Source organism: Oncorhynchus tshawytscha, linkage group LG19, assembly GCF_018296145.1.
Source record: "Oncorhynchus tshawytscha isolate Ot180627B linkage group LG19, Otsh_v2.0, whole genome shotgun sequence".
NCBI lineage: Eukaryota > Metazoa > Chordata > Actinopteri > Salmoniformes > Salmonidae > Oncorhynchus > Oncorhynchus tshawytscha.
Genome location: NC_056447.1, coordinates 16,844,454 through 16,851,165, shown reverse-complemented (window position 1 = coordinate 16,851,165; position 6,712 = coordinate 16,844,454).

Below are 6,712 nucleotides of genomic sequence, written 5' to 3'. Positions count from 1 at the left end.
CACCAAAACATCACATTTCAGAAAATGTTTAAGATTTTTATACAACTAAGGTGCAAGAAAAACTAAAAGCTGATTGGTTTACAGCCATGGTATATCAGACCATATACCACGGGTATGACAAAGCATTTATTTTTTACTGCTCTAATTACGTTGGTAACCAGTTGATAATAACAATAAGACTCCTCTGGGTTTTGTGGTAAATGGCCAATATACCACTGCGTCGCTTAAGAACAGCCCTTAGCTGTGGTATATTGGCCACGTACCACACCCCCTCTGGCCTTATTGCTTAAGTAACCCACGCGCGCCATTTCAACAAAGCAGCCAACACCTTCACACTTTTAGGTTTACAGAACTATTGTGTTTGGCAGATGATAAACTATTTTATCACGAAGAAGAAGTAAAAGAACTGAAATGGAGCGTTTCAGTATTCCTCGCTGGCAACATTAAAATATTCCCACACATAAAATGAGCTTCACCATGATAAGCAAATCTGAAATGATAGATGGATCCAACTGAGAGTGAGTGAACCCCCTCTACCATCAGTCCTATTAGTCAACATGCAACATGGGGCGGCAGGGTAGCCTAGTGGTTAGTTGGACTAGTAACCGGAAGGTTGTTCAAGTTCAAACCCCCAAGCTGACAAGGTACAAATCTGTCGTTCTGCCCCTGAACCCCACTGTTCCTAGGACGTCATTGAAAATAAGAATGTGTTCTTAACTGACTTGCCTAGTGTCACGCCTTGGTCTTAGTATTTTGTGTTTTCTTTAATTATTTGTTCAGGCCAGGGTGTGACATGGGTTTATTGTGTTGTCGTATTGGGTTTTTTGTAGGCATTGGGATTGTGGCTGATTAGGGGTGTGTCTAGCATAGGCTTGGCTGCCTGAGGCGGTTCTCAATCAGAGTCAGGTGATTCTCGTTGTCTCTGATTGGGAACCATATTTAGGTAGCCTGGGTTTTACTGTGTATTTTGTGGGTGATTGTTCCTGTCTTTGTGTTTGCACCAGATAGGGCTGTTTCGGTTTTCATTATTTCATTTCGTTAGTTTTATAGTTTCTGTATGTGTAGGTTTTCCTTCATTAAAATATATCATGAATCATCATCACGCTGCATTTTGGTCCGATCCTTGTTCTACCTCTTCGTCAGAGGAGGAGATAGAAGAAAGTCGTTACTCCTAGTTAAATAATGGTTAAATAAAGGTTAAAGGTTAAATAACAAAATGGATGAGCTCCGATCAACACTATCCTACGGGACATTAAAAACTGTAACATCTTATGTTTCACCGAGTCGTGGCTGAACGACAACATGGATAACATACAGCTGGCTGGGTTTTCGGTCCATCGGCAAGATAGAACAGCTGCCTTCCGTAAGACGAGGGGTGGAGGTCTGTGTCTATTTGTCAATAACAGCTGGTGCACAAAATCTAATATTAAGGAAGTCTCAAGGTTTTGCTCGCCTGAGGTAGATATGCTAAGCTGTAGACCACACTATTCACCAAGAGAGTTTTCATCTATATTTTTTGTAGCTGTCTATTTATCACCACAAACCGATACTGGCTCTAAGACGACACTCAACGAGCTGTATACCGCCATAAGCAAGAAACTGCTCATCCAGAGGCGGCGCTCCTAGTGGCCGGGGACTTTAATGCAGGGAAACTTAAATCCGTTTTACCTCATTTCGACCAGCATGTTACACGTACAATTATAGGGGAAAAAAACTCTAGACCACCTTTACTCAACACACAGAGACTCATACAAAGCTCTCTCTCGCCCTCCATTTGGCAAATCTGACCATAACTCTATCCTCCTGATTCCTGCTTACAAGCTAAATCTAAAGCAGGAAGTACCAGTGACTCGCTCAATAAGGAAGTGGGCAGATGACGAAGATGCTAAGCTACAGGTCTGTTTTGCTAGCACAGACTGGAATATGTTCCAGGATTCTTCCAATGGCATTGAGGAGTACACCACATCAGTCATTGGCTTCCTCAATAAGTGCATCGATGATGTTGTCCCCACAGTGACCGTACGTACATACCCAAACCAGAAGCCATGGATTACAGGCAACATCCGCACTGAGCTAAAGGGTAGAGCTGCTGCATTCAAGGAGCGGGTCTCTAACACGGACACTTATAAGACATCTCGCTATGCCATTTTCAAACTGTCACTGATCGAGTCTGTAATACCTACATGTTTTCAAGCAGACCACCATAGTCCCTGTGCCCAAGAACACCAAGGTAACCTGGCTAAATGACTACCAACTGCACTCCACACTGCCCTTTCCCACCTGGATAAAAAGAGGTGTGCGAATGTGAGAATGCTATTCATTGACTACAGCTCAGCGTTCAACACCATAGTGTCCTCAAAGCTCATCACTAAGCTAAGGACTTTGCAACTAAACACCTACCTCTGCAACTGGATCCTGAACTTCCTGATGGGCCGCCCCCAGGTGGTTTTCAGACAACACAACAGTGGTAGGCCTGATCACCGACAACAATGAGACCTGGCAGTGTGGTGCCAGCATAACAACCTCTCCGTCAACATGATCAAGACAAAGGAGATGATTGTGGACTACAGGAAATGGAGGACCAAGCACGCTCCCATTCTCATCAACAGGGCTATAGTAAAGCAGGTTGAGAGCTTCAAACTTCTTGGTGTCCACATCACCAACAAACTAACATGGTCCAAACACACCAAGACAGTCGTGAAGAGGGCACAACAATGCCTATTCTCCCTCAGAAGACTGAAAAGATTTGGATCCTTAGATCCTCAAAAAGTTCTACAGCTGCACCATCGAGACCATCCTGACTGGTTGCATCACTGCCTGGTATGGCAACTGCTCGGCCGCCGACCGCAAGGCACTACAGAGGTTAGTGCGTATGGCCCAGTACATCACTGGGGCCAAGCTTTCTGCAACCAGGACCTCTATTCCAGGCGGTGTATATCAACCTCCGGCGCCGACAGAGATGGCCGCCAAGCTTCGCGTTCCTAGGAAACTATGCAGTATTTAGTTTTTTTATGTGTTATTTCTTACATTGTTACCCCAGGAAATCTTAGGTTTTATTACATACAGTCGGAAGGAACTATTGGATATAAGAGCAACGTCAACTCACCAACATTACGACCAGGAATACGACTTTCCCGAAGCGGATCCTCTGTTTGGCCCACCACCCAGGACAATGTATCGGATCCCAGCCGGCGACCCAAAACAACGGCGCCGTAGAAGGGGCAGACGGAGCGGTCTTCTGGTCAGGGTCCGTAGACAGGCACATTGCGCACCGCTCCCGAGTATACTACTCGCCAATGTCCAGTCTCTTGACAACAAGGTAGATGAAATCCGAGCAAGAGTTGCCTTCCAGAGAGACATCAGAGACTGTACGTTCTTTGTTTCACAGAAACATGCTCACTCGAGACACGTTATCTGAGTTGGTACAGCCACCTGGTTTCTTCACGCATCGCGCCGACAGAAACAAGCATCTCTCTGGTAAGAAGAAGGGCGGGGAGGTATGCCTTATGATTAACGAGACGTGGTGTGATCATAACAACATACAGGAACTCAAGTCCTTTTGTTCACCTGACCTAGAATACCTTACAATCAAATACCGACCGCATTATCTACCAGGAGAATTCTCTTCGATCACAGTCATGATCACAGTCGTGTATATTCCCCCCCCCCCAAGCAGACACATTGACAGCCCTGAAAGAACTTAATTCAACTCTATGTAAACTGGAAACCACATATCCTGAGGCTGCATTAACTGTAGCTGGGGATTTTAACAAGGCTAATCTGAAAACAAGGATTCCTAAATTCTATCAGCACATCGATTGAGCAACCCGTGCTGGCAAAACCCTAGATCATTGTTATTCTAACTTCCGCGACGCATATAAGGCCCTCCCCCGCCCTCCTTTTGGAAAAGCTGACCACGACTCCATTTTGTTGTTCCAAGCCAAAATTGCTTCGATCACGTGGACTGGGATATGTTCCGAATAGCGGCGGACAACAACATTGATGAATACGCTGATTCGGTGAGCGAGGTTATTAGCAAGTGCATCGGTGATGTTGTACCCACAGAGTCTATTAAAACATTCCCTCACCAGAAACCGTGGATTGATGACAGCATTCATGCAAAACTGAAAGTGCGAACCACTGCTTTTAATCAGGGCAAGGTGACCGGAAACATGACCGAAAACAAAAAGTGTAGCTATTCCCTCCGCAAGGTAATCAAACAAGCTAAGCGTCAGTATAGAGACAAAGTGGAGTCGCAATTCAATAACTCAGACACAAGAGGTACAGTGCCTTGCGAAAGTATTCGGCCCCCTTGAACTTTGCGACCTTTTGCCACATTTTGCCACGCCCAATTTTTCAGTTTTTGATTTGTTAAAAAAGTTTGAAATATCCAATAAATGTCGTTCCACTTCATGATTGTGTCCCACTTGTTGTTGATTCTTCACAAAAAAAATACAGTTTTATATCTTTATGTTTGAAGCCTGAAATGTGGCAAAAGGTCACAAAGTTCAAGGGGGCAGAATACTTTCGCAAGGCACTGTATGTGGCAGGGTCTACAGTCAATCACAGACTACAAAATAAAAAGCAGCCCAGTCGCGGACCACAATGTCTTGCTCCCAGACAGATTAAACAACTTCTTTGATCGTTTTGAGGACAATACAGTGCCACTGACACGGCCCGCTACCAAAACCTGCGGGCTCTCCTTCACTGCAGCCAACATGAGTAAAACATTTAAATGTGTTAACTCTCGCAAGGCTGCAGGCCCAGACGGCATCCACAGCTGTGTCCTCGGAGCATGCGCAGACCAGCTGGCTGGTGTATTTACGGACATATTCAATCAATCCCTATCCCAGTTTGCTGTTCCCACATGCTTCAAGAGGGCCACCATTGTTCCTGCTCCCAAGAAAGCTAAGGTAACTGAGCTAAATGACTACCGCCCCATAGCACTCACTTCCGTCATCATGAGGTACTTTGAGAGACTAGTCAAGGACCATATCACCGCCACCCTACCTGACACCCTAGACCCACTCCAATTTGCTTACCGCCCCAATAGGTCCACAGACGACGTAATCGCAATCACATTGCCCTGACCCATCTGGAAAAGAGGAATACCTATGTAAGAATGCTGTTCATCGATTATAGCTCAGCATTTCACATCATAGTCCCCTCCAAGCTCGTCATCAAGCCCGAGACCCTGGGTCTCGACCCCGCCCTGTGCAACTGGGTCCTGGACTTCCTGACGGGCCGCCCCCAGGTGGTGAGGGTAGGTAACAACATCTCCACCCCGCTGATCCTCAACACTGGGGCCACACAAGGGTGTGTTCTCAGCCCTCTCCTGTACTCCCTGTTCACCCACGACTGCATGGCCATGCACGCCTCCAACTCAATCATCAAGTTTGCAGACGACACTACAGTGGTAGGCTTGATTACCAACAACGACGAGACGGCCTACAGGGAGGAGGTGAGGGCCCTCGGAGTGTGGTGTCAGGAAAATAACCTCACACTCAACGTCAACAAAACTAAGAAGATGATCGTGGACTTCAGGAAACAGCAGAGGGAGCACCCCCCTATCCACATTGATGGGACAGTAGTGGAGAGGGTGGAAAGTTTAAAGTTCCTCGGCGTACACATCACGGACAAACTGAAATGGTCCACCCACACAGACAAAGCGTGGCGAAGAAGATGCAGCAGCGCCTCTTCAACTTCAGGAGGCTGAAGAAATTCGGTTTGTCACCAAAAACACTCACAAACCTTTACAGATGCACAATCGAGAGCATCGTGTCGGGCTGTATCACCGCCTGGTACGGCAACTGCTCCACCCATAACCATAAGGCTCTCCAGAGGGTAGTGAGGTCTGCACAACGCATCACTGGGGGCAAACTACCTCCTTCAGGACACCTACACCAACCGATGTCACAGGAAGGCCAAAAAGATCATCAAGGACAACAATCACTTGAGCCACTGCCTGTTAGCCCCGCGATCATCCAGAAGGCGAGGTCAGTACAGGTGCTTCAAAGCTGGGACCGAGAGACTGAAAAACAGCGTCTATCTCAAGGCCTTCAGACTGTTAAACAGCCATCACTAACATTGAGTGGCTTCTGCCAACATATTGACTCAACTCCAGCCACTTCAATAATGGAAAAATTGATTACACCTGTTGTATTCAGCATTTCACTGTAAGGTCTACTACACCTGTTGTATTCAGCATTTCACTGTAAGGTCTACTACACCTGTTGTATTCAGCATTTCACTGTAAGGTCTACTACACCTGTTGTTTTCAGCATTTCACTGTAAGGTCTACTACACCTGTTGTATTCAGCATTCCACTGTAAGGTCTACTACACCTGTTGTATTCAGCATTTCACTGTAAGGTCTACTACACCTGACGACACTGTTGTATTCAGCATTTCACTGTAAGGTCTACCTACACCTGTTGTATTCAGCATTTCACTGTAAGGTCTACTACACCTGTTGTATTCAGCATTTCACTGTAAGGTCTACCTACACCTGTTGTATTCAGCATTTCACTGTAAGGTCTACTACACCTGTTGTATTCAGCATTTCACTGTAAGGTCTACTACACCTGTTGTATTCAGCATTTCACTGTAAGGTCTACTACACCTGTTGTATTCAGCATTTCACTGTAAGGTCTACCTACACCTGTTGTATTCAGCATTTCACTGTAAGGTCTACTACACCTGTTGTATTCAGC